The sequence below is a fragment of the Ambystoma mexicanum genome, chromosome 1q, assembly GCF_040938575.1.
Source record: "Ambystoma mexicanum isolate Mex_15411 chromosome 1q, UKY_AmexF1_1, whole genome shotgun sequence".
NCBI lineage: Eukaryota > Metazoa > Chordata > Amphibia > Caudata > Ambystomatidae > Ambystoma > Ambystoma mexicanum.
This window is the reverse complement of record NC_090922.1, coordinates 1,237,448,117-1,237,473,100: the sequence shown is the minus strand read 5'-3', so window position 1 is coordinate 1,237,473,100 and position 24,984 is coordinate 1,237,448,117. Positions and strand designations below refer to the sequence as shown.

The 24,984-nt window shown below is 47.4% G+C and overlaps 1 protein-coding gene across 4 annotated transcripts in view; it reads left to right on the top strand.

The window, feature by feature from the left end:
* The first annotated feature begins 1,127 nt into the window (after positions 1–1,127).
* Positions 1,128–24,984, top strand: part of ATG4C (autophagy related 4C cysteine peptidase) — a 522,028-nt gene continuing 498,171 nt past the window's right edge. Inside the window, exon 1 of one of the 4 annotated variants that reach the window (XM_069642011.1) lies at positions 1,128–1,614. The gene's annotated coding sequence lies outside the window, so the exon portion shown is untranslated. Of the gene's footprint in view, positions 1,615–1,714; positions 1,734–24,984 lie in introns of those variants that run through there. The other 3 variants (XM_069642014.1, XM_069642012.1, XM_069642013.1) reach the window with 3 other exon arrangements.

Sequence of the window (24,984 nt, the reverse complement as noted above, 5' to 3'; positions counted from 1 at the left end):
GGGTGGGAGTGAGGACCCTAATTTTCCACCATTGCAGGATAAATTGCACCCAGGTGCACTTGCAAAGGATGCTAAGTTAAGGTTATCACCAACTGCAAATAACAGTAAATGGATACTGCTACAATAAAATGTAGACACATTTTCACTGTTTCTTGCAACAATTATTTTCAAATGTCTCTTATACGCGTTATAAAAAAAACAATTTTCGGTTCTAAGGGCTCATGTTCGTAGGGGGCGTAGCATAAGAAACATACATAAAGCCAATATTTCTTATGTCACACGCTATTTCCATTCACTTATATGGTTGAGAGGAGGGATGGAATGAAACTGGAGTTTCCGCCGCCCCTTTCTCCATAAATGCCCCAGCATTTGCGCCAGCATGCATTTGCATGCTGGCGCACATGCTGGGGTTCTCTATGGAGCCTGTTGCATTATGCGCCAGCATAAAGCAGGCAGACTCCATAGGGATCCATTGTTCATGCTGCCTGCCACGCATGGTAGGCGGTTTTTTACTCATTTGCACAGTGCAGTGCAAATGTGCAGGGTAAAAGGCGGCGTACATGCCCGAGTGTAAACGTACAAGGTACCTGCTGTCAAATTATGAACTGGAGCAAAATTAGCTCATTAGTGTTTTATTTTGATTTTCACGTTAGGAAGCTTGTTTCGCAGCATGCATATTGCTTGTGACAGTAGATGCACGCCTTGCGCACTGTATGATCATTTTGTATGGGGCTGTGCCTTAAACATAATGCTTTTACCGCTCCATTTAATGCTGTACCCGTTTTTATCTCTACTTTGCTTTTCTTCTCCATCTTGAAAGAGCACCATGTTTTATGCCTGCAGAAACGTTTATGCAAGCATAAAACTAATGTATTCCTATCGAATTTGCATTGCCTTTGCATCTGCTAAATACTGGGATTCCACAGGAATCCATAAACACAGCCTACAATATTTTTTCCTAAAAACGAAGCGTAAAGGCAATTACACTCCGCATTCCAAATGATGACAATTGCACGCTGGGTGGCCACAGCACTTGTGTAATATTTGGCTGGCCCCTGCATACAATCTACATCTAATTTAAAACAACGACTCCTCCCCTTTGTTTGAGGACTGAATGTGGAAGCTGTGCTTGGCTTAACTCTACGCCTGTTCACTACACTGGTCAGTGAAGAGGCCGCTTGTGTGCCTTTCACTGATCGGCCCTGTAGCGACCTCTACTGTCCTAGCTGTGCACAGATGGGCGGCTTCCCTAAAACTCATATTTTACAAAGGCTTAGCTGCATTACGGCAGCTGGGTGTATCCTCTGGAAGAACGGTGGTACGGGTCTGTTTTGGTATAGTCCTCCCTCGATGCAAAATTGAGAAAGGAAGGGGTTCCGAGCCTGTGCAGGCAGCCTGCTTGGCTGGCACCGGAAGTAAAGTCGCCCTCCGTCACTGTGAGCCTGTCCTGGCTGCTGCTGCTCCTGCCACGCAGCAGCGTCAGCTGGTGGCGGGGCCGGAGATTCCATTGCAGGGGGAGGAACGTCCTCGGCTGCTCATAGGAGTTCGTTTTGGGGCGGCGGACAGCGGCTGCTGGGCAACAGCCCTGGTCGTGCAGCAGCCAGCATAGGAAGTGTGAGTACCGTGTGCGGGCACAGAAGCAGCACTTGTTCGGCTGCTTCCCGTAACTGCCACCCGTAACTGCCACCCTCTACTCCCCCCACCGTATGTTCCAATGACCCATCACGTTCCCCGTAAGTTTTTACGTAGTTGGGTTGTTTCGGTTGTGCTCACCCTGACTAGCAGTATTTTCGCACCGTCCCACTTGTACCCCTGTCTGATTATAGTCCCAACAATTGATACATGGAGGCACGCCATGTCCTAGTTCTCGATTCGCAAATGTAGCCCAGCGCCCCTTTCAGCGTGCGTGCTCAATACTTATGCAAACGCCCCAGTAAATTCCGATAGCTCCAGCACTCGTCTGATTGTACTCGCATATCCCTAAACTTACACATGTACACAGTGAATCTCTTCAGCAGGAATACAGCATTTCACCACAGCAACGGTAAAACAAGTTGTATAAACATAACCCTGCAAGGTGCAGTAAACCACCACACATGCAGCATTCGTTCATTGTCATTCTTACGGCTGCATCCAATATACCATTCGCCTGGTTTCGTTAATGGTTTGCACACGTGTGAACACTTATCTCACATTGCAGCCCGCTGTCATTAGTACATGTATCAAAAATGGTGGGAGCCGCACAGCACCGGGTTGTAGTCCAGAAAAGCCTGCATGATTAGCTTAACGCTTTAAGCAAACTGCTAGCAGGAGGTATTTTTGGGAGTATTTAGATATGGAGATTGATGGTAGAGGGTTGGGGTTTCAGTTGGACAAAGCACGTAACCTGGGCAGGTAATTAGCGAGCAGGCCTTGCTCAACAACGTTATCATTGTGACCACCTGGGTTAGGTCATTAGTTCAGTGGTCTTGCGACATAACTCCTGGCTCCCATTGCAATGCACTAACTACAGACGTGGACATAGCCTACGATAATTCTTAATGGGAATTCAGGACACACCTAATCATTCTTAGCAGTTACAGTTAAAGGGGCACACGAGCCATTAGTGGTGGCAGTGCTTCGCGTTGTTGCGTACCCAGCCCTCTGCAGGCCACACTTGGGTGGCATAATGCTGCCAGCTATTGAATATTCCTAAACTGGCTGTCAGCAATGCAGAGGGAAAGCCTAGTATGTCCTATGGTTTTGAGGAACTGGTTAGAGGAGAGATTTAAAAGAGCCTTCGTGAATAGTGGTAGCAATCAATAATACTGTTTTATTGTTGAACATGGAAACAGGTTTTTTATTTGTTTTAATATCAGCAGCTATTGACATGCCTTTGAACATATATTGAACCATTACCAGTGCTACAAATAAGATTTGGAAGTGGCAGTATTTTACTCCCTATTTTTTTTAAAGTTGGGAGTAAAATTTATTTTTTACAGGGAGTGAAATTTATTTTTTACAGAAAATAAGTCCAATACCAAATAGGAGTATTTTATAAGTGAGTAAAAATGTTTTTGGAATAATTTCTTTGCACTTAGTTTTTCATTAACATTAAAAGATGCATGTTGACTTCTTCTTATCGGGCAGTTATTATAGTAGTTTTTCCTGCGGTACTACGCGCACTACTGGACCAAACATATCCATATCGCTGTGTGAGTGAAAGCAGGGGCACAAGTAACTTCATGTCTATTTCCTATTTTCTGTTGGGAGTGTTTGCCTATTTTTAGGGAGTAAAAGTAGCTGATGTACCCCTTATCTGTAGGGCTGACTATTACAGTGGTTGAAAGTGCTACGGGACAACGACAAATGCAAGGGAACGATGGTTAGAATCTTTCAGCAAAAGCCAATAGAATAGTTTGGGAGTGTGTTGATTAGACTTTTCTGCAATTGCAGTTTCAAATTCGATGTTGTTCATGAACTTATTTTGTATCCTATTTAGGTCTATTTTTCTAGTTGGTTGAAATGGAATTCTAGACAAAAATGTAGGGAGCTCGACCCCATGTCATTGTTTGATTGGCTGCTGTAATATTTAAGGTTTGACCCGACCGAGGTACTGTGTGCCAGGCTCCCTTCTCTACCCCGAAATCATGATGCATTTCATAATTAATCTACGCTGAAATTCTCTAAATTATGCTGGGAGTAGTCCACCAAACCTCTGGCACAGCTCACAAGGGACACCCCAACCCAGCAAGGTCCTGCTGGAGCATTCCAGGAGCTTGCCCCTGTCCACGAGTAGTCTGCCTAGAGATTCATGGCACAGATCCTTTTGAAGGACCAACTTCTGTATTCGTGAAAATAGACTAAATGAACCACACAAGAAAGATTTTGATCAGGCAGAAACCTAATGTATTCAGCTACATTCCATATTTGAAATATGTTTATCCTGGAACATTAACTGAACTAATATCCACGACAAATGTCACGGGGCAAAGTATGCGGGCATTATTTTGCATTTATTTGGCTAATTTATTGCATTTGTGGAACATGAACCTCGCCCCGTTGGCAGCTAAGCAGTGTACTTACACGGTTCTCGGATCGTTTTGGTAGCCAGACAAAAAGAACAATTTCTTTATTGTCAAGAAAAAGTAAACACCACTGTACCCAAGCTGACAAAGACGATACCTTGCCATGCTGACACGTTTGTGGTTGTTGGCTTTCAAGACTACAAACAAACTGCCAGAACTGGTAATACAATCCAAAACTTGGTTTAAAACAGCAGCACATAGCAGAAACCGATTTCTTTCTTTACTGCGGCAGAGAAACTGACAGGAAAATCGTCAACGTCCCTGTCCTGAGAGACTGGCCCGAGCAGAGATGGCTTTTTATAGGGTTTTGCACAATGGGGATCTTACATTAGACAGTCGGATACATTTAGTCGGTGTGATTTGGAGTACACTGCCTAGCGGAACATCATTTACCCTTGGGGACTTTGTCAAAAGGCACCACATCTCCTGCTTCTAAAATTACATTTTCCTCTACCATGTGTCGCAGTCCCTGCCAATGGTGGATCGCGTCACCATATGTAGTCATTGACTGGTAACTGTTGTCCCACGTGAGATTCCCTACATTTCTCTGGTGGCACCAAGCTTTATCTTCATGTATGAAATGCCACTGCGTCTATGGGCGTGGCTAGACTCTGAAAACTGATATGCTTCACAGCCTTCTGGTATTGTACATTGTGTGTCCTATTTGGTATCAGCTACACTCAGGACTCGTAGCTAAACAATCTAGTCACTAAGTATCCACATACCTTTCCTAAGGCAATTCTTGTACTGTTCTGGACTACTCAACATCTCAGTTCCAACTACACATCTTGAGGAAAATCGTTCCTACCTTGAATAGACCCTAACGGTTGACATAATTCGAGCACTCGTATGCTCATGGCTAGAGTATGTGATCGATCTGCTACAGCAGGGTTCTGCAACCTTTAGCTCTCCAGAGTTTTTGGACTACAACTCCCATCAGCCTTAATTAGTATAGTGAATCGTGAGGGATCATGCGAAGTACAAATTCTAGCGAGCCAAAGGTCACAGATCCCGCCGCTACAGCTTATCCAAAATAAAGGCGTTGGTCTCAACCTAGGTCTTAAACCATGGTTCCTGTCACTCCAGCTTTAAAAACAACTCTGTAGGTCCCACAAGGTAAACACATTATCTTCATAGCATTATGCCTCATTTCCCCGAGACCAAAAATGTCCTCCCTACATCAACAAATAAGTTCCAAAGATAGCCTTAATCTATCAATAAATATTCCAAAGAGCCTTAATCTGTATTTAATAAAATGACTTTTCCATGGTTCAAAAGACATGTGACTCAGATGGAGAGCCTTGGCAGCGGTGGGCACCAAACATGGAAACAATTTACCACCCAACCTAAATATCGAACCCAAGTACTGGAAATTTAAAAAAATTTAATTAAATAACGGGCCATATAAAAGGCCTACCTTTACTTGAAAGCCAGAACATTAAACCTGCAAATGTATATTTACCCTGAACTCCTGATCACTCTGCTAGCACTTAAATGCCACTGTGTGGCTCCTTGTATAAAACCTAACCAGGAATTTGCCTCTGGTCTCTGTGAATAGTTATATGAGCTGTCCTTCGCTGCACCACTAAGCAACAACATATCTGCTAAACCGTGAACTATGTTGCTGAATCACCCTGCATGCGTCTCTTTTATTCAACTAAACCATATTTGTACTCGCTTCCAACAAACTCTACTTATGAATGTAACACCAACTAGATCTTTGACGTGGCATTCCCGTGAGCTAGTGCTCCACAAAACATAAAGTAAAAATATACTGAGATTTTTTTTCTGTGTGCCTTCATTTTCCAAAGCCGATGTGTACGAGTTAATCATTTTTTAATTGCCTTCGTCCAAAATGAAGCAACATGTCTTGAACACAAATCAATGTTCTTTAGAGGATACAAATGCTGTACTTAAAATCTGTACACAGTGAAATGCAAGCCGTGTGAACTAAAATCACGGATGTAATGGATCCTTACACGGCGCAACATTTTCACTCGCTACTAGCCATTGGCTAATGATATTTGACTCTTCGCAAGTAAGAAATTATGTGCAAGTTAATTTTTTACGGCGACTTTAATGTTTGCCCCCGGCCTCCATAGAAATGCAGATATAATGTGGAAATGTGATTAAATACAGTGATGATGTACATTTACAAATTCATTCCTTCGTGGCTATTTTTCTAGCGGCTCATACTATGAAAATGGTAAATTCAAGTAGTTCTAACATAAAACAATTTAAGTACTTTGATTTGTTTTTGTCAGGTGGCTAACGCTCCTACCGTACTGCTTATTTTTATTTGGCGGCCATTTACCCATAATGTGTTTATCTCAGTCTTGGTAGGATTGAAATGTGAACTTTTTCCTAAATCTATAAAGGCATAAACCCTATTGCAATGGTGCCCTAGCCCTTGTTCCTTCCCTACTTAACCATTCAAGTCTTTCTCCAGCACTAGTCAACCATAACGTGTTTCTGAACTACACCACAGGTTTCCCTAATTGTCCCCCCCCCCCAAATTTTATTTGTACATCTAATGCTGGTCTATTGGCAGTCTTTGAGAACCCCCCAAGTGAATTTCTAGCCATTAATATCTATTGGAATCCGCAGAAATACTACTGTCATGGTATTAAATCTGCCCTAGATGATGATATTGGGGATTGGCTGGGCAAAGGCTGTGCCAAAATCATTTTTATTGGAGGGGATTTTAATTCCTCTTCTGCTGTGGACCTGATGCCTCGTGTTAGAACTTCGGTTCCATCACAAAGGCTTCTTCAGCATCTTTTGATCGAGGATTACTTTGCAGTACGTTTATGGACATATGGGACTTGCACCTTTTTGCTCCCAAAGGTTCTGGTTACCATCGATAAAAACCACTACCTGCAGAAGAGCTTTGAGCCCTTTGTGAATTGAATAGGTCTATGTATCCTCGAATTTATTATCCTTGTGCTCACCTTTCAAAGAGTTTTGTGACCACTCGACTATCACATTTACCACAGCCGTTCCTAGAGGGATGCATGAGATGAGAACTCTGTTGGCTGGGAGCCCCTGATAAGTGGTGGTGCTGTCTGTGAAGTGTAATTCTTCCCTTTGCAATACATTTATGGCTGTGATTAAGCATTTGGTGTTGCAATGCCACCAGGAGACTTCTCACGATATCCTCTCTGTCGAACGATACGAGACAATTATTACTCTTTTAAAGAGCTTGACTGGGAAGACTAGGATTGAGAAATTCCAGAAGGCCAAAACATACCTTCGACCATAGGGTATCAGTAGCCATAAGACGGCACAGTTGGGTGTTAACGCAAAGGAAAACTCTCGAACATGTTGAAATGAGGCTCCTTCCAAAAAAAGATCTTGCAAAAATACAGAAACTACACGAAAAGCTTAAAATACAAGCTATATTTAAATGATAGTCGGGGTACTTTGACATATTTAAAACATGTCCACTTCTCAAAGTTTTGGGACCTGCCCAATACAGTAACTAACTGGGAACAACGTTACGAGGGACTCCAGTTGCATAGAAGAAGGCTCTTTCGGTCCAGTTTGTTTGTTTTATTTATATAGCGCGCCCCACCCAAAGGTTTTTTGGGCGCAAGTTTCTATAGGGAAATGTATGCCCGTCTGGTGAATGAGCCTTTAACATCTATTCCTAATGCCACTTCTATGGAAATATTGTGACCTTCGTGGTCTCAAGAAGATGTGTATGCAGTTGTTTGTTCAGTAAAATCCTCAAGGCTGCGGGTCCGCACTTTTTCTCCTTGCACTAGCAAGAACGATCCTGATTTTTAATTTCTCCGTTTGGGGATGTTTTGCTAACACAATGTCCACCAACCTGGAAATCCTCTATAATTATACCCATTTACATGAAGGGTGACCACTCTAATCCAAACAATGATATATATGCCTGTCGCCATTCCTGATGCATCTCGTAGAATATTTGCAGCACTGCTCATAAGAGATTTGGAAACCTTGGTGGACCATCTAGGTATTTTATTTCGTTTTCTAGTCAGTTTTAGTAAGGCACTCGGTATGACCTTGAATGGAACATTACTTTAACACATTTTATCAGAAGTGAAAAGAGGGCCGATAAGAGCCACCTACATCCATTCCATGCATACGTCTAACTCTTTGATCGAGTTAGTGTTGCATGTGAACCCCTCCTGGGAGCATGGTAGCTCCCAGGATGTTGTAATGGGTCACGTGGCAGTAGCCACGCAACCAACATAATAAAAGAGGCGAGCCGCTTCCGGCTCGCCAGTCACTCCCATTCTGGCTCCAGCGTCGTTCCTTCTGCACCAGGCTGGTGCTGCGCTGTTGGTGCTGGGCCCACGGACGGGGCCCAGCTTAAGGACGGTGCCCCTGCTGGGCAACGCCGTCCGGACGGTGCCCCTGCCGGGCAACGCCGTCCCTGTGGGTCCCCCAGCCATGTGAGGCGGGTTGGGGATGTGACCCCAGCCTGGGTGGCCAGGTGGACCTGGCCACGTGTGCGGAGCTCCGGTGCCCTGGAGCGGGGTGGGCAGAACCCCCACCCCTGAGTATGCGGCATGGGCGCCGCCTAAGTGTGTGTGTTGTCGGGTGCCACCCGACCCGAGCATGGGGCTGCCCGGTGATCCGGAGCAGCCCCCAACAGTTAGCAGGGAAAAGATATAGAACAAACTTTTACAGTGGAACATCCCAGATCCACTGGTAACAAAGTCCTCTCCCTTCAAAGCACTGTAATAATTGCTGTTATTAATACGGGCTTTTTCCACTTCTGGAAGAGTAGGAATATGCTTTTGGATTCAAAGTTTTTTTTGTTTTGTTGTGAGTAAACACGCCAAATAGAAAAAAGCCAGCCCAGAGCTCGTCATACACAGGACGCAGTGCTGCACCTTGCATTGGCTTGTAAGCAGATCACTTAATTTGTCGACGTTTTGAACCATGCGTGGCTGAGTTGGTCCTAGTTTGATTTGAACCTGTGGATGCAGGCCATGCGGAAGTGCCCACTGCCAGTACTTATCTTGCTGAGTTGTCATGCTCCTCTCTAAAATCTCCTGAGCCCTTGATTTTTCTTTCTTCTTCTTTTTGTCTATATTTGTGTTTGTTTTCTTATTGGGTAGTGCCCTATTCAGAGATGCTTTCGTGTGATATCTCGCATGACTAGCAGACCTTAGCGACTGGCTCCCGTAACCCTGGTTACCATGCTATAATGATGGCGCGTGACACCCGCCTTTGAATAGTGCATTGTTTGTATCTTCTCAGTGGAGAGTGACTCTTCTTCCCGCTACTTGAGCCATACATGCGGCATAGTCATTAAATGCGTAAACACGTGTCTTGTACTGCCGTGTCTCTTCGTCCCGAGAGCAGTTGGTAACACATTGAAAAGGCATGTTTGTGTTTGGGTGCTTCGAGACCCACGGTGCCGGGGAACTTTGGTAAAGTTTATTATTTGACAGTGTACGTGCTTAATCTGAACCATACCTCTTGGGAGTTGGCCACACAGTTACATTGCTCTAAATGTTCAACCGTGCGTGCAGTCAGGGAGATATGTTTCTTTTTTCGTTTCTGTTATTTGCAATTCACATCCACCATCCCTCACAAACGGACCTACGCTGGGGAAGTGTTCGTTTTAAGGATCCGATTCACATGAGGTCAGATAAGCTGTATTCAGATAAAAACAAATGCCCATCAACACATAACTCATAATTCATACATTAAATACACAGCATTTTTAAAATGACAAACTGCAGTACACGAGCATAGCATTTACATACAAGCAATCCTACCATATGTTTCATTAAAGTGCGTCATCTGCGCCATGCAGCGTCGAGGTATTTAGAAAATTCCTCACCCACTTCTTGCGAAAAAAATGCTGTAGCTCTTCTTGAGCTCAATCTGTTATTAATCACAATATATGGGATCAACAACTTTCGTCTATAGTATACGTAGGTAGGTTAGCAAAATGTTATTATTTTCACGCAAGTGAAGGAGATGCGTTGATAATGGTTTACAAAGTAGGATTGGACCGAACGCTCATCTTCTGATCCCAATTGCGAATCCCGCTGCGTAATTGCACGAATTCAGGGGCCGAAGGAGGAGATTCCCTGCACAGAAAAGCCCATCCAAACTCTGTTGCACTTATCTGTATGAGGAAACCTTTGCATCTCCATACCCCTGTTTGAAAAGACGTAGGGAAACACTCAATGCATAGAAACTAGGTCTGAACTTTCTGTACGTTTTCAAACCGAGAAAGCGGCTGTCTTGCTTGACTTGTATTCTTCTTTTTTAATATTTATATTTCAGAATGACTGGTCTTTTAATGTTCCCACAATAGTGCCCGATAATTGATCAGTGTTGAGTGCATATGTTTAAGGAGCCGGATGGTCCATGCCCCCTATTAAATGCACTGTTAACATAGCGAAGATCGAGATCAGTGCATTTTGGGAATCGTGCACGTGAAGGCAGCTTATTCTCTGGGCTCTTTTCAGTTGCCTAATTATTTGAGAATTTTGACCTTTTTGAGAAGACCTAATCGTCATTTATTTCTGTGAACTAATTAGTTGTGTGAAAATCCCACTGTGAATCTCGCATCAATCAGTTGAGGATTGTTCAGTGTACCTTTCGATACATTTGGTCCAGAAGATGTATGACCAGTAAAAATGCCATCACCAAGTTAGAAAGCCGGCTTTGACACTCCACAGAAAGTATCATAGTTTGCCCACAGAGTCGGTTTAATGTAGGTCATTTTGTAGCCAGACAAACATTCCATCATCTTTGACAACTACCACACCAAAGATTGGAGCCTCTTCAGTGGGTGGTCTGCTTGGCTCTTGCGTCAAAGGGGACAAGTACCAATTTGATACACCAACTGGAAGGGCAGAAGTTGGAGATAACATTTGTCCAAAATGCTCTGCAAACAGCCACCTTCCTTGAGGAGTAGGCAGGATCTGTGAAGAGGGCTCGATAGTGAGGTAATCTCCAGAACACTGCTTAAGTTAAGTAAAATATAGAAGGTGGCTTCCTTCATGGAGGTTTATATTGTCCTCTTGCAGAACTAGCAATCCCACAGCTAGATTTAGGGACTTTAATTTAAAATGCTGTAGGCTCCTAATTTGAGCATGTTTTGGAGATCTGGCCCTTTGCAAGAGCTGCTTAATTTCCTGAGTCTCAGCAGAACTGAAGATCTCTTCTAGAGGAGTTCTGACTGACCTGAATCATGAGCATAAATGCATGGAAGTCTCAAAGAGCAGTTTTGGGAAACCTTGTTGCTCAGCCACACTTGTTGATGGATAGAATGATCTTCGTGAGCCACCTCATTCGGTCACCAGGGTGACAAGCAAAAGAGCTCTGTATATGTCACAGTCTCTATCTATAGGCACTCTGCCAAGAAAATAGTGGGAGTTGTGTGAGAAACCTGAAGGTGTCTCACCCGCTAGTCCACAGGGATCTGTCATCCTCGTGGCCATCGTATTTGAATCCAGTTCCTGGGAGTGGACCAGTGCAGGAGGATCACCTGGATGGGGGGTCCTCGGGGAGTGGAAGTAGGACACCGGATGGCAAGATGCGGTATCCCCTTCCCAATAACACCTTTTCCCCATATTGCCAGGTAGGATACATAGGAGTTCCATCCCATAAACCCCCCTTTCAGACACAAACACTTTCTCATGGACAGTTCACTGTGAGCGACAATGGACTAACACCAGAGCCGCATACCTGACATGTGCCAACACCATGGACAGGCAAGGTCAGGCAATTACAGATTGTTACACACATCTGACTTCCATCACACTTCCCACATGGATAAAAGGCAGAGCAGGATCTGAGCGAGGGAACCACACAAGGAAACAGCAGTTCAAAGATAGCAATTTAATACAAGGAGAAAGATGGCGAGAGAGTTGCAAGGAGGGAAGTACTTGTGACCTCTACATACCGTTACTTTCGTGAGCTTTGGTAAGTAAGAAACCGAAAAACAGGAACTAAGACTGATCAAACATGCGCAGTGTACCAGAGGTGCCCGGGGCTCTCCTGCATTGATAACCAAGGTGGATAGGCACGATTGCCGCTGTGGTATTGTCCTTGGTTCCTACAATAAAGCGGCGTCAGAAAAGACAGCACAGATGGTGAGTCAGTCGGGGAGACTGATACCAAACCAGCTTGTGTTTTGAACCAAGGTTGCAAGCGGCAACCTTGTACAATGAGAACAGTGTGTGAGGCGTTTGCAAAGAGAGACGCAGAGATAATTGGAAACCAAAAGAAATAGTTGAACTTTATAATTTAACTTTGAGAGAAAAGATAACCATACACTGAGTGGTCCAGTGCCACGTGGACCCTCATTCAAAGGTCTCTGTTAGGTATCCAACTGATGCGGAGTGTGAGAAAAAGGAATGCTGATATCGAAGTGGTCATGCAAAGGGTCTTGCTAAATTCTGTGAACATTCGAAAGTCTTCAATAGTTTAAAGTACAACCTAATTGGTCCGAGCCCGGCTGACGGAGACTAATTGAGCGAAAGAAAGGGATCTGAGCCCGGCTGAGGGGGATCCGGGATGAACCATGAGTTACCTGAGAAAGTTATCTGAATATAGTTTGAAAGGGATCTGAGCCCGGAAAAGGGGGATCCAAAAGTGAACTTTTGGTTTTGAAAAGGATCTGAGCCCGGCTGAAGGGGATCCAGGGTGAACACACAAATTGAGTTTTGTAAAGGGAAAATAACATTTACGTGTTTTGTGTACACTAGCCCCCTGAGTCAAGAGACTTGCAAGAAGCATATAGACTTGGACACACGAGGTCCTGAATTGTGAAATTAGAACTGTATCCTTGTGCTGCAGAAGCCAGAGTGTGTGCTTTGCTCTAGTGAACCGCCTTGTCCCGTGCTGAAAACGTGGGGAAGGGAGGCCAAGGCCCTATCATCCTAACTTATCATTTTGTGAACACATTTCTTTTTCATGAACTTCACCCAACATTATTTGTAAATTAGTAGTAAGGATTGACAATAGGTTTTTTAGTATAGGCCCTTTTATGTTGACAAGACTCCAATAGGCCTGCATTCTTTATTATTTGATGGTCGTAGTTTCTCCAATATTTAGATTTGGGTTTAGATCGGCGTTTATCACACACTTGAGAGTTCAATAAACACTCTTAAACTGTGGTTACTTGTGTCTGTCTTACTGTTGATGGCAAACGGCGAGATGAGTGGGCACCACAAAATTCAAAAATTACTCTAAATATTAAAGTCAATATTAAAGTCAATATTAAAGTCAATGTAAAAAAGGAGAACAGTTAAATGTTCAGAATAGTAGTTCTGAAGGAGCTGGCTGTGATAAATCTGGAGACACCCTGACTCAAAAAATCCAACAAAAGCTAAAGACCAGGTAGCAATACTAGGTCACACAGCCGCTCTCTTTTGGGCCCAATCTGGGTACGTAGTTATTCAAAGTTCAAAGCAATATAAACAGGTATGAAAAATGTATAATGCTTAATCAAAAAAATTAGTCTGTTTCACGGTTGAGTATCCAAAACGATTATTTATCCAAAAGAAATTCAAAACAAAAAGTGTCACTAATGAATTCTTAGTGAGGTAGCAATTGCCACAATCCATACATAATTCAGACTGAAATATGCCAATGCATTTCGGAAATCATTTCCTTCTTCAGGGCAAGTCTAGTAATCAGAGTGGATATGTACAAACACATTAACATCATAATAAGCACATTTGTTGTGAAAAATAAAAGAAAATGTAACATACCGATCAGCAGTGTTTTCAATAGTTGGTGGATAGAAAAGACAACATAAGAATACCCTATAAGTGATATGAAATGTAAATCAATAGTAACATAAGGCAATGAAGTTTAGTTTTACCTTATTGGTGTTGCAAATGGTGTAGAACAAAGCGTAGTGCCCACAGAGAGATGGGCCAACAGCAATGTCGTGGATAGCAGGGGTAAATATAAAATCCAATAATGTTCGTAACAAATCGAATCTGGTAATCAAATAAGAGGATCAGATCAGATGCCTCGTCATTACGGGCATATGCTTGTATTTAATAAGGTAAATGCGATGAAATATTCCGTTAAGCACGTGCAGCGTGCAAATCCTCCTGTTTGTGGCTTCACTGCAGTAACTCGGACTGCCGTGTTAAGCCGTTGCTGAGACAACGGTACTTTTGTAGCACACGTGGCAAATCGAATCTAGTAGTCAAAAAAAGAGGATCGAATCAGATGCCTCATTATTGACTGGCATACAAGTGTGTGTAATGAGATAGGAGCAGTGTGTTGAGCATGAATCAAATACTTTTAAGCACATGGAGCGTGCAAATCCTCGTGTGTGGCTTCACTGCAGTAACTCAGACTACCGCGTTAAGCCGTTGCTAAAACAACGGTTCTTTTGTAGCACACGTGACCGCTTCGCAACAGCGAGTGGTCACGAATTAAGTTATGTAGCAGGTGCTAGCCTGCAGATTTGAAGACACTAACAGGCCGATTCATGGAATTAATGTGCGCCGAAAAAACGGCCCACGTGTGCGAAAACGTGCGATTCGTAGTGAAATAGCGAAAATCGCAGTGCAAGTGCGATTATCGCACAGAAAACATCGCACATCAATTCATGGAAGTCCGTGCAGGCGCAAAATGTGGGCTGTGCGCTGAAAAAATGCGCGGCGCACGCTGGCGCACAGGTCATCGAACGCCGTGCGATAAGGCCACAGCGAATTCGCACATAGCGCGGCACACATAACAAAAGTAGGCGTAACACGGGGCGTCACACGCAGAATGGGGAACAACTCGTGAAAATGTGGGCGTCACGGGGGAAGTACAGGAGGCAAGTGCGCAGAACGCCCACACGCTCGCCTACAACACGTATTGATGGAATCGAATAGGGAAAAATAGCGCACGGCCAAAGACGCGCACAGGCCCATACTTGTTCGCCACACGAAAGCAGGCGGTAACGTCCCTGCGCAGGTAAAAAATGTGCGCCAAAGTCCTACACGCGATCGGGCCTGGGGGAGCGTGTGCGTGTATTTCAGAGGTGCGCGGGAAGTTCCACACGCGATTGGCCTGGGCGCGTGTATTTCAGAGGTGCGCGGGAAGTTCCACACGCGATTGGCCTGGGCGCATGTATTTCAGGGGCTCGCGGGTGGTTTTACACGCGATCGGGCCTGGGGGAGCGGGGTACGTGTATTCCAGGGGCTCGCGGGTGTTTTTACACGCGATCGGGCCTGGGGGAGCGGGGTACGTGTATTTCAGGGGCTCGCGGGTGGGTTTACACGCGATCGGGCCTGGGGGAGCAGGGTACCACTCACCGTCTGCCTTGCGTGTAGAAGAACGCGTAGCCAACACCCACCCGCTGTGAAGTAATAGCATGTGAACCCCAACGCCTGCAAGACACACGCACCGCACCCCACGAAAAGCAGCGCCTGTGCGCGATACATCACAGACACGCATACGCGCTAAGGGCCTTTGGTCCAATGGAATCGCGTATGCGTGCTGACGCGCTAAGGGCCTTTCCTCTCGATTCACACGCTGACGGGCAGAATTTTCACGTGCCAAATCACTCCGTATCAAGCTGGCCACGCGTAAGCACACGGAAGACCACGCTCCTGCCCAGAAGGCCGAACTACTGCCCCAGAGAGCCCCGAGCACGCTCCCACCTGCCATCTGCTGCTGCCTGACTGCCTGCTGCCCATGTGCCCTGCCATTTGCTGCCTGCACATCAGCCAGGGGTGCTGTTGCTGTGACCACCCCTGCTGGAACCGAAGACTCCCGACTGGGATTCCATCGCTCCACAGCCCAGCCCCAGGACCCAGTTGCCCACCCACTCCTGCCTCTGGGGTTGTCATGTCAGGCACTGCAACATCTGGCACCACTGACAACCCCCGGCCAGAGAGGCAGAGGGGAACCAGCTTCAGTGCCACCAAAGTTGGTGTCCTGGTGGAGCAAGTCCTGGGGCAGTATGATGCCCTCTTCTGAAGTTCCCGCGCCGACAAGGAAGGAAGGACGGACTCAGATCTGGACTGACATCGTGACTGCCATCAACGCGGAGGGGGTGGCAGTCGGCGACTTCCAACATGTCAAGAAGCGCTAGGAGGACTTCAGGTCCAGGACCCTGAACAAGGCCCGGCGCCTCTTGAAGGCAGCGGATGCCAAGGGGCGCCGGGGCCACTTGTCAGAAGTTCAGATGAGGGTCCTGGAACACATATCCCCAGCACTCCACGTCCAGGTCCTTGAGAGGCAGACCCGTCTGGAGTCGAGCGGTAAGTGTACATGCATCCTGATTGTGAGCTGTGCGTGTGGTGATGTTTCAGTAGTATGCAGGTTGCACACCTGTTTGTATGGGTAGGGGTGTACAGGGCCGTGGGGCTAACACATGCGAGGGCTGTAATGTGTGAGACATGGATGGTGCTTGTGTGTGTAGGCTTGCCTGCCAGATGCAGTTGTGTGGGCACAAATGTTTGGATGAATGTGTATGTAAGTAGACATGTCCGTGATGTCACGCATGTATGTTGTTTTCAGCTGCATGTATCAGCACTGTGTACATGTGCATTTGTGTGTATTTGACAAGGGTGCAACAGTGATGCAACATGGATGCATGTGACAGCGGGATGTGGAAGCCTGATTGGCAGATGTGACATGGATGCCCATCTGTACACTGCGACACTTGGCAGAGGTGTACACATGCATGCAAGTGTGGTGGTGTGTGTACATGTGTGGTGCACTTCCTGTGTTGCATGTGATGTCTGGCTCAGCTTTGCCTGTTCATGCTGTTGTATGGGTATGGATGGTGCTGGCAGTTGCGATATGGCTGTGGTATGGCTCATGTGTGCGAGTTGAAATGACATGTGTGTTGGGGATTGTGATGGCATGTCTGAGGTTTGCCAATGCCACTCATGTACAACTGTCATGTGTGTATGTGTCCATTGTACAGTGCCCTGATGCCTGTGTTTTCTTTCTCCCTTTCTGCAGCATCAACTGATGAAGAGGGCGGAGAAGGTGCTGTGGAGCACAGCGGCGGGGATCCCACCGCCAGCCGGAGACGCAAGGCCCCGCTCCCCTCCCATGTTGTCATCTCGTCGGGGAGTGAGGAGTCCGGTGCCGTGTCCCAGGCCGCAGCTGCCGGGGGAGGTCCAAGAGGCGGAGGTTGGAGTTGGACTCTTCGGCAGCAGAAGGGGCAGCTGGGACCCCACAGGGCCCAACGGGGGAAGATGGCACGGAGTCATCCAGGTTGGTGGGGGGGGGTTTGGTGGAGGAGGAAGCCGTGCAAGCAACAGAGACGGGGTCTGGAGGTGGGGATCCCACTGGTGCTAGTGGTGCAGTGCAGGACCAGGGACAGGAGGCAGCACAGGCCGCCAAGGAGGTGCCTGTGTGCAACCATGTCCCTGTCCCTGCATCATCTTGCACCAGCAGGGATGCCTACGTCCAGACCCGTTTTCAGGCAGGGGATGAGCAAACGACAACTGGCCTTCCTCTGCCTGCAGACGTGGCTATCCGGGTCCGGGTTGAGCCTGTCCTGACTGGTGTGGCGTTGCGTCAACGGGCCATGCGAGGTGACCTGCAGTCTTTTCATGAGGAGACTGCACGTCATCTCGAATGGCTCGTTGACCACGTCAGCCTGCTGGGACAGGTCACCCAGGCCGGATTCCTCCGTTTGATGGGGCTTGCTACGACCCCCTCCTCAACTGAACCCCCTACGCACTAGTCGTCCTCCGTGCCATCGTCCCACCCATCAGTCACCTGGGTGCCCTGTGGAGCTGCCTCTGACGGTGCGGCCAGGCTGGTGGAGGAGGCATCCCTGCCACAGTCGGGAGTCGGACGTCCAGCAGGGGTGGCCACATCAACGACTGCACCCCAGCCGGCGGAGGATGTGCAGGCAGCAGGAGGCAGTGCACGGGCAGAGGCACAGCAGCAGCAGCAACGTGGTGGGAGCCATGAAGGCTCGGGGCCTTCAACATCGGAGGGGCAGGCATCGGCCGGAGGGCAGGAGGACCCAGGACAGAGAGTGTCTTCTGTGTGGCAGCGGTTGGGCCACGCCATAGATGCGGAGCGGCAGCGGGCGGAAGAGGCACGGCTCACAATGGTCAGGGCGGAGAACTCCATGCGGAGGGCCCTGAGGTGGGCCGAGTGCCTCGAGGCAATCCGCAGGGGGTTGGAGGTGGACACGTCGACGGCCCTGCAGACCCTCGGGGCCATGGAGGAGGACCGCCTCCGGGACATTGAGCAGGAGTTCGATGATGCCCTGGGCCGGGACATCCAAAAGTGAGCCGTCAGACTAGCCTGCTGCCCTTGTACATAGTTATGTAGGTAGTGTTAGGTTTCCTTTTGTTTTTTGATTTATTTTGGACCTTTTGGACATTCCCCACATTTTTGTATATAGTTTATTTTATTAGTTAGTGTTGTTAGATAGGTTTCATTTCTTTTGTTGGGATAATGGACCCTGGCTTGTTCGTCTGTACATAGTTCACTGTTGGATTTTATTTTTCTTTCACAATTTACCCATGGAGCAATGGCTTTCAATTATTATTTCCCGTTGGATTTTCTTTTGTGGACAGTGACTTTGGACACCATTACTTTGGATTATGATTTTTGGTTTTGCTTTTTTTCACGGACATGCTTCTTTTCATTTTTGTACATTCCCATTTCTGTTTCTTTATTTTTTAATCTATGTATGTTTCCTTTAATACATATTTTTTTATCGAACTTCAATGTGTAGTATCATCTCATTGGTTTCATGCATATCATGATATGGGTTTTGAGATTCACTGACACCCATTGGGTGTATGTGAGGGACATGTGTTTGTTTCGAAACTTGCAATTGGTGTTCTGTCATGTAATTGCCATTTCTGAGTGGGTGGATGCAATACTTGGGTGGGTATTTTGCATTTGGAGGCTGACCATAGGGACCAGGGATCTAGATTGTGATGACATGTTGGCTGGGGAACATGAGTTGGGGCCTGCTGGCAGGTGCCCCACAGTGCTGGGGGGTGGGGGTGGTGGGGAACATGAGTTGGACATGGGTGGGGGCCTGCTGGCAGGTGCCCCACAGTGCTGGGGGGTGGGGGTGGTGGGGAACATGAGTTGGACATGGGTGGGGGCCTGCTGGCAGGTGCCCCACAGTGCTGGGGGGTGGGGGTGGTGGGGAACATGAGTTGGACATGAGTGGGGGCCTGCTGGCAGGTGCCCCGCAATGCTGGGGGTGGGGGTGCAAGGGGACATGAGTTGGTGATCATTAGTGCAAGGAGACATGTGCCTTTGCTGGGGGGCATACCCATGTTGGGTGGGATGCCTGCGGGACATGACTAGGGATGCAGGGTAGTCCCCTGTGGTGTGGGCTGCCTGCAGGGGCCGTGGAGGGTGTACAGGGAACACCTGGGAGGACCCACACTGCCAAATCACATGTAGGACTCCCCGGCACCCCTGAAATACACGTACCCTGCTGAAATCGCATGTGAAACATCCCACGCACCCCTGAAATACCCGCACGCAGCCCAATCGCATGTCAAACTTCTCGCGCACCCCTGAAATACATGCGCCCAGGCCAATCGCGTGTGGAACTTCTCGCGCACCCCTGAAATACACGCGCCCAGGCCAATCGCGTGTGAAACTTCACGCGCACCCCTGAAATACACGCACCCAGGCCAATCGCGTGTGAAACTTCCCGCGCATCCCTAAATACCCGCACGCAGCCCAATCGCGTGTGAAACTTCTCGCGCACCTCTGAAATACACGCGCCCAGGCCAATCGCGTGTGGAACTTCTTGCGCACCCCTGAAATACACGCGCCCAGGCCAATCGCGTGTGGAACTTCTTGCGCACCCCTGAAATACACGCGCCCAGGCCAATCGCGTGTGGAACTTCTTGCGCACCCCTGAAATACACGCGCTCAGGCCAATCGCGTGTGACACTTCCCGTGAACCCCTGAAATACACGCGCCCAGGGCAATCGCATGTGGAACTTCTCGCGCACCTCTGAAATACACGCGCCCAGGCCAATTGCGTGTGGAACTTCTCGCGCACCCCTGAAATACACGCGCCCAGGCCAATCGCGTGTGGAACTTCTCGCGCACCCCTGAAATACATGCGCCCAGGCCAATCGCGTGTGGAACTTCTCGCGCACCCCTGAAATACACGCGCCCAGGCCAATCGCGTGTGGAACTTCCCGCGCACCCCTGAAATACACGTGCCCAGGGCAATCGCGTGTGGAACTTCTCGCGCACCTCTGAAATACATGCACACGCTCCCCCAGGCCAATCGCGTGTGGAACTTCTCGCGCACCCCTGAAATACACGCGCCCAGGCCAATCGCGTGTGGAACTTCCCGCGCACCCCTGAAATACACGTGCCCAGGGCAATCGCGTGTGGAACTTCTCGCGCACCTCTGAAATACACGCACACGCTCCCCCAGGCCCGATCACGTGTGAATCTTCTCGCGCACGCGTGTTCCCGACACCCGTAATACGCGTTCCCCGCTTTGCGTTTGCTGTTTGCCAGTCCGGTAAACTGGTACAGTGTTGGCGCAGCCCTTTGCGATGGTTTTGCGATCTTGATGGCTTTTCCTTGCGCGAGGGCGTTCTTGGGGGCGTAACTGGCGCTGCTGCAGGGTCGCTGCGCCAATCTGCGCCGCGTCTGCTTTTGGAGGCGAGAATACATGAATACGCTGTGCGCGGAAATTGATTTTATCACACGCGGCTGGCGCAGATATTCGCACGGGCACGCTGTGCGCCAGCCGCGTGCAACACTTTTGTGAGGAATTCCATGAATCGGCCTGTAAATATTTGAGGTATGCCCTATCTATGCCCACAATTGAGATAGCAAAAATAGGAAAGAACAAGAATCATAAAAATTGAAGAAATAATTCATGGTTCAAGTGCAAGTTAAGGCAACAGAAAGGGATATTCCTAAACTCCATGAGAACACAAGTATGTGACCAACTGGATCAATAAATGCATATCATATGAGCAAGTAAACATAAACATAAACAACAGGCAAGTACTGAAATCAACCTCAAGTGCTAAAGCGGATCAAGATCCAGCCTTGTCGTGGAAGGTGACACCTGTGGGTGGCACCTTGGGTCCCAGACGACGTCCGGGACATGCGGCAAGGCTGATTTAGGTGACACAAAGCGAAGTTTCAAACTGGAAATAGTACAAATTCTGTAGTCAAATAATCAATAGGAAGCACGCTGGAGGCACAAACAGTAATGTATCTCAAACATAACAGTGATAGTTGATTTCTTCATTTAAACCATTCGGAACCAGACTGCAAAGTTTGTCGATCCAAAATGTCTCCCTGCGATTAAGGCGCTGGCCCAAATCCTCATGGGGATTGTTCTTGGTCAGAACTTCTAGGATCAAAAACTCTCTAAAGGAGAAAAGTTAAATGTTCAGAATAGTAGTTTCTGAAGGAGCTGGCTGTGATAAGCCTGGAGACACCCCGACTCAAAAAATCCAACAAAATCTAAAGACCAAGTAGCGACTAGTAGATTCATTGGGTAAAGAGGAATATGACTCAATTCGATATTAACACGAAATTGGAAGGATACAAAACTGAACTTGAACAAAAGAAAGTCAAGAAATTTAAGTGTGACACATATGATTATATTAACGACGAAGTGTACACGTGGATGGAGAAATATGGCCCGGTAGAACCAAGAAAGCTTTTTAAATATCCATCTGACAAACATCCATCCGACAACACTTCTAGCTCAGATTCAGAGGTCATAAGGAATGACAATTGTTACAGTATTATTTTTATAAAGGTAGCGGGCGCCCCTCTCTCGCAAAAACAGACATGATAACCTGTTTAGTGGTTATTAACCACTTGAGAGTTCGCAGCCACTGCTTTTACTCACTGTGCCTTTCACAGATGGGGAAATATCCATTTGCATATCAGTCTTTGTCCTGCCCAGGGGCAGTCCAGCACCGAAATACAATGGCAATTCCAATCTGAACGAGAGTACCACCAGCAACCCCATACACGTGTTTCACCCTTGTTGGGGATCATCAGTGAGGTGAAGCTGATGCCTCTCTAAGCACAGTGAGAGGGAGACCACGTCTGGTTGCCCCCAGGAGACCTAGGGTTACCAATCCCAGGTTCCTTAACAAATAGTTTTATAAAGGTAGCGGGCGCCCCTCTCTCGCAAGAACAGACATGATAACCTGTTCAGTGGTTATTAACCACTTGAGAGTTCACAGCCACTGCTTTTACTCACTGTGCCTTTCACAGATGGGAAATATCCATTTGCATATCAGTCTTTGTCCTGCCCAGGGGCAGTCCAGCACCGAAATACAATGGCAATTCCAATCTGAACGAGAGTACCACCAGCAACCCCATACACGTGTTTCACCCTTGTTGGGGATCATCAGTGAGGTGAAGCTGATGCCTCTCTAAGCACAGTGAGGGGGAGACCACGTCTGGTTGCCCCCAGGAGACCTAGGGTTACCAATCCCAGGTTCCTTAACAAATAGTTTTATAAAGGTAGCGGGCGCCCCTCTTTCGCAAGAACAGACATGATAACCTGTTCAGTGGTTATTAACCACTTGAGAGTTCGCAGCCACTGCTTTTACTCACTGTGCCTTTCACAGATGGGAAATATCCATTTGCATATCAGTCTTTGTCCTGCCCTGGGGCAGTCCAGCACCGAAATACAATGGCAATTCCAATCTGAACGAGAGTACCACCAGCAACCCCATACACGTGTTTCACCCTTGTTGGGGATCATCAGTGAGGTGAAGCTGATGCCTCTCTAAGCACAGTGAGAGGGAGACCACGTCTGGTTGCCCCCAGGAGACCTAGGGTTACCAATCCCAGGTTCCTTAACAAATAGTTTTATAAAGGTAGCGGGCGCCCCTCTCTCGCAAGAACAGACATGATAACCTGTTCAGTGGTTATTAACCACTTGAGAGTTCGCAGCCACTGCTTTTACTCACTGTGCCTTTCACAGATGGGAAATATCCATTTGCATATCAGTCTTTGTCCTGCCCAGGGGCAGTCCAGCACCGAAATACAATGGTGAAACACGTGTATGGGGTTGCTGGTGGTACTCTCGTTCAGATTGGAGTTGCCATTGTATTTCGGTGCTGGACTGCCTCTGGGCAGGACAAAGACTGATATGCAAATGGGTATTTCCCATCTGTGAAAGGCACAGTGAGTAAAAGCAGTGGCTGCGAACTCTCAAGTGGTTAATAACCACTGAACAGGTTATCATGTCTGTTCTTGCGAGAGAGGGGCGCCCGCTACCTTTGTAAAATTATTTTTTAAGGAACCTGGGATTGGTAACCCTAGGTCTCCTGGGGGCAACCAGACGTGGTCTCCCTCTCACTGTGCTTAGAGAGGCATCAGCTTCACCTCACTGATGATCCCCAACAAGGGTGAAACACGTGTATGGGGTTGCTGGTGGTACTCTCGTTCAGATTGGAGTTGCCATTGTATTTCGGTGCTGTACTGCCTCTGGGCAGGACAAAGACTGATATGCAAATGGATATTTCCCATCTGTGAAAGGCACAGTGAGTAAAAGCAGTGGCTGCGAACTCTCAAGTGGTTAATAACCACTGAACAGGTTATCATGTCTGTTCTTGCGAGAGAGGGGCGCCCGCTACCTTTGTAAAATTATTTTTTAAGGAACCTGGGATTGGTAACCCTAGGTCTCCTGGGGGCAACCAGACGTGGTCTCCCTCTCACTGTGCTTAGAGAGGCATCAGCTTCACCTCACTGATGATCCCCAACAAGGGTGAAACACGTGTATGGGGTTGCTGGTGGTACTCTCGTTCAGATTGGAGTTGCCATTGTATTTCGGTGCTGGACTGCCTCTGGGCAGGACAAAGACTGATATGCAAATGGGTATTTCCCATCTGTGAAAGGCACAGTGAGTAAAAGCAGTGGCTGCGAACTCTCAGGTGGTTAATAACCACTGAACAGGTTATCATGTCTGTTCTTGCGAGAGAGGGGCGCCCGCTACCTTTGTAAAATTATTTTTTAAGGAACCTGGGATTGGTAACCCTAGGTCTCCTGGGGGCAACCAGACGTGGTCTCCCTCTCACTGTGCTTAGAGAGGCATCAGCTTCACCTCACTGATGATCCCCAACAAGGGTGAAACACGTGTATGGGGTTGCTGGTGGTACTCTCGTTCAGATTGGAGTTGCCATTGTATTTCGGTGCTGGACTGCCTCTGGGCAGGACAAAGACTGATATGCAAATGGATATTTCCCATCTGTGAAAGGCACAGTGAGTAAAAGCAGTGGCTGCGAACTCTCAAGTGGTTAATAACCACTGAACAGGTTATCATGTCTGTTCTTGCGAGAGAGGGGCGCCCGCTACCTTTGTAAAATTATTTTTTAAGGAACCTGGGATTGGTAACCCTAGGTCTCCTGGGGGCAACCAGACGTGGTCTCCCTCTCACTGTGCTTAGAGAGGCATCAGCTTCACCTCACTGATGATCCCCAACAAGGGTGAAACACGTGTATGGGGTTGCTGGTGGTACTCTCGTTCAGATTGGAGTTGCCATTGTATTTCGGTGCTGGACTGCCTCTGGGCAGGACAAAGACTGATATGCAAATGGATATTTCCCATCTGTGAAAGGCACAGTGAGTAAAAGCAGTGGCTGCGAACTCTCAAGTGGTTAATAACCACTGAACAGGTTATCATGTCTGTTCTTGCGAGAGAGGGGCGCCCGCTACCTTTTGTAAAATTATTTTTTAAGGAACCTGGGATTGGTAACCCTAGGTCTCCTGGGGGCAACCAGACGTGGTCTCCCTCTCACTGTGCTTAGAGAGGCATCAGCTTCACCTCACTGATGATCCCCAACAAGGGTGAAACACGTGTATGGGGTTGCTGGTGGTACTCTCGTTCAGATTGGAGTTGCCATTGTATTTCGGTGCTGGACTGCCTCTGGGCAGGACAAAGACTGATATGCAAATGGATATTTCCCATCTGTGAAAGGCACAGTGAGTAAAAGCAG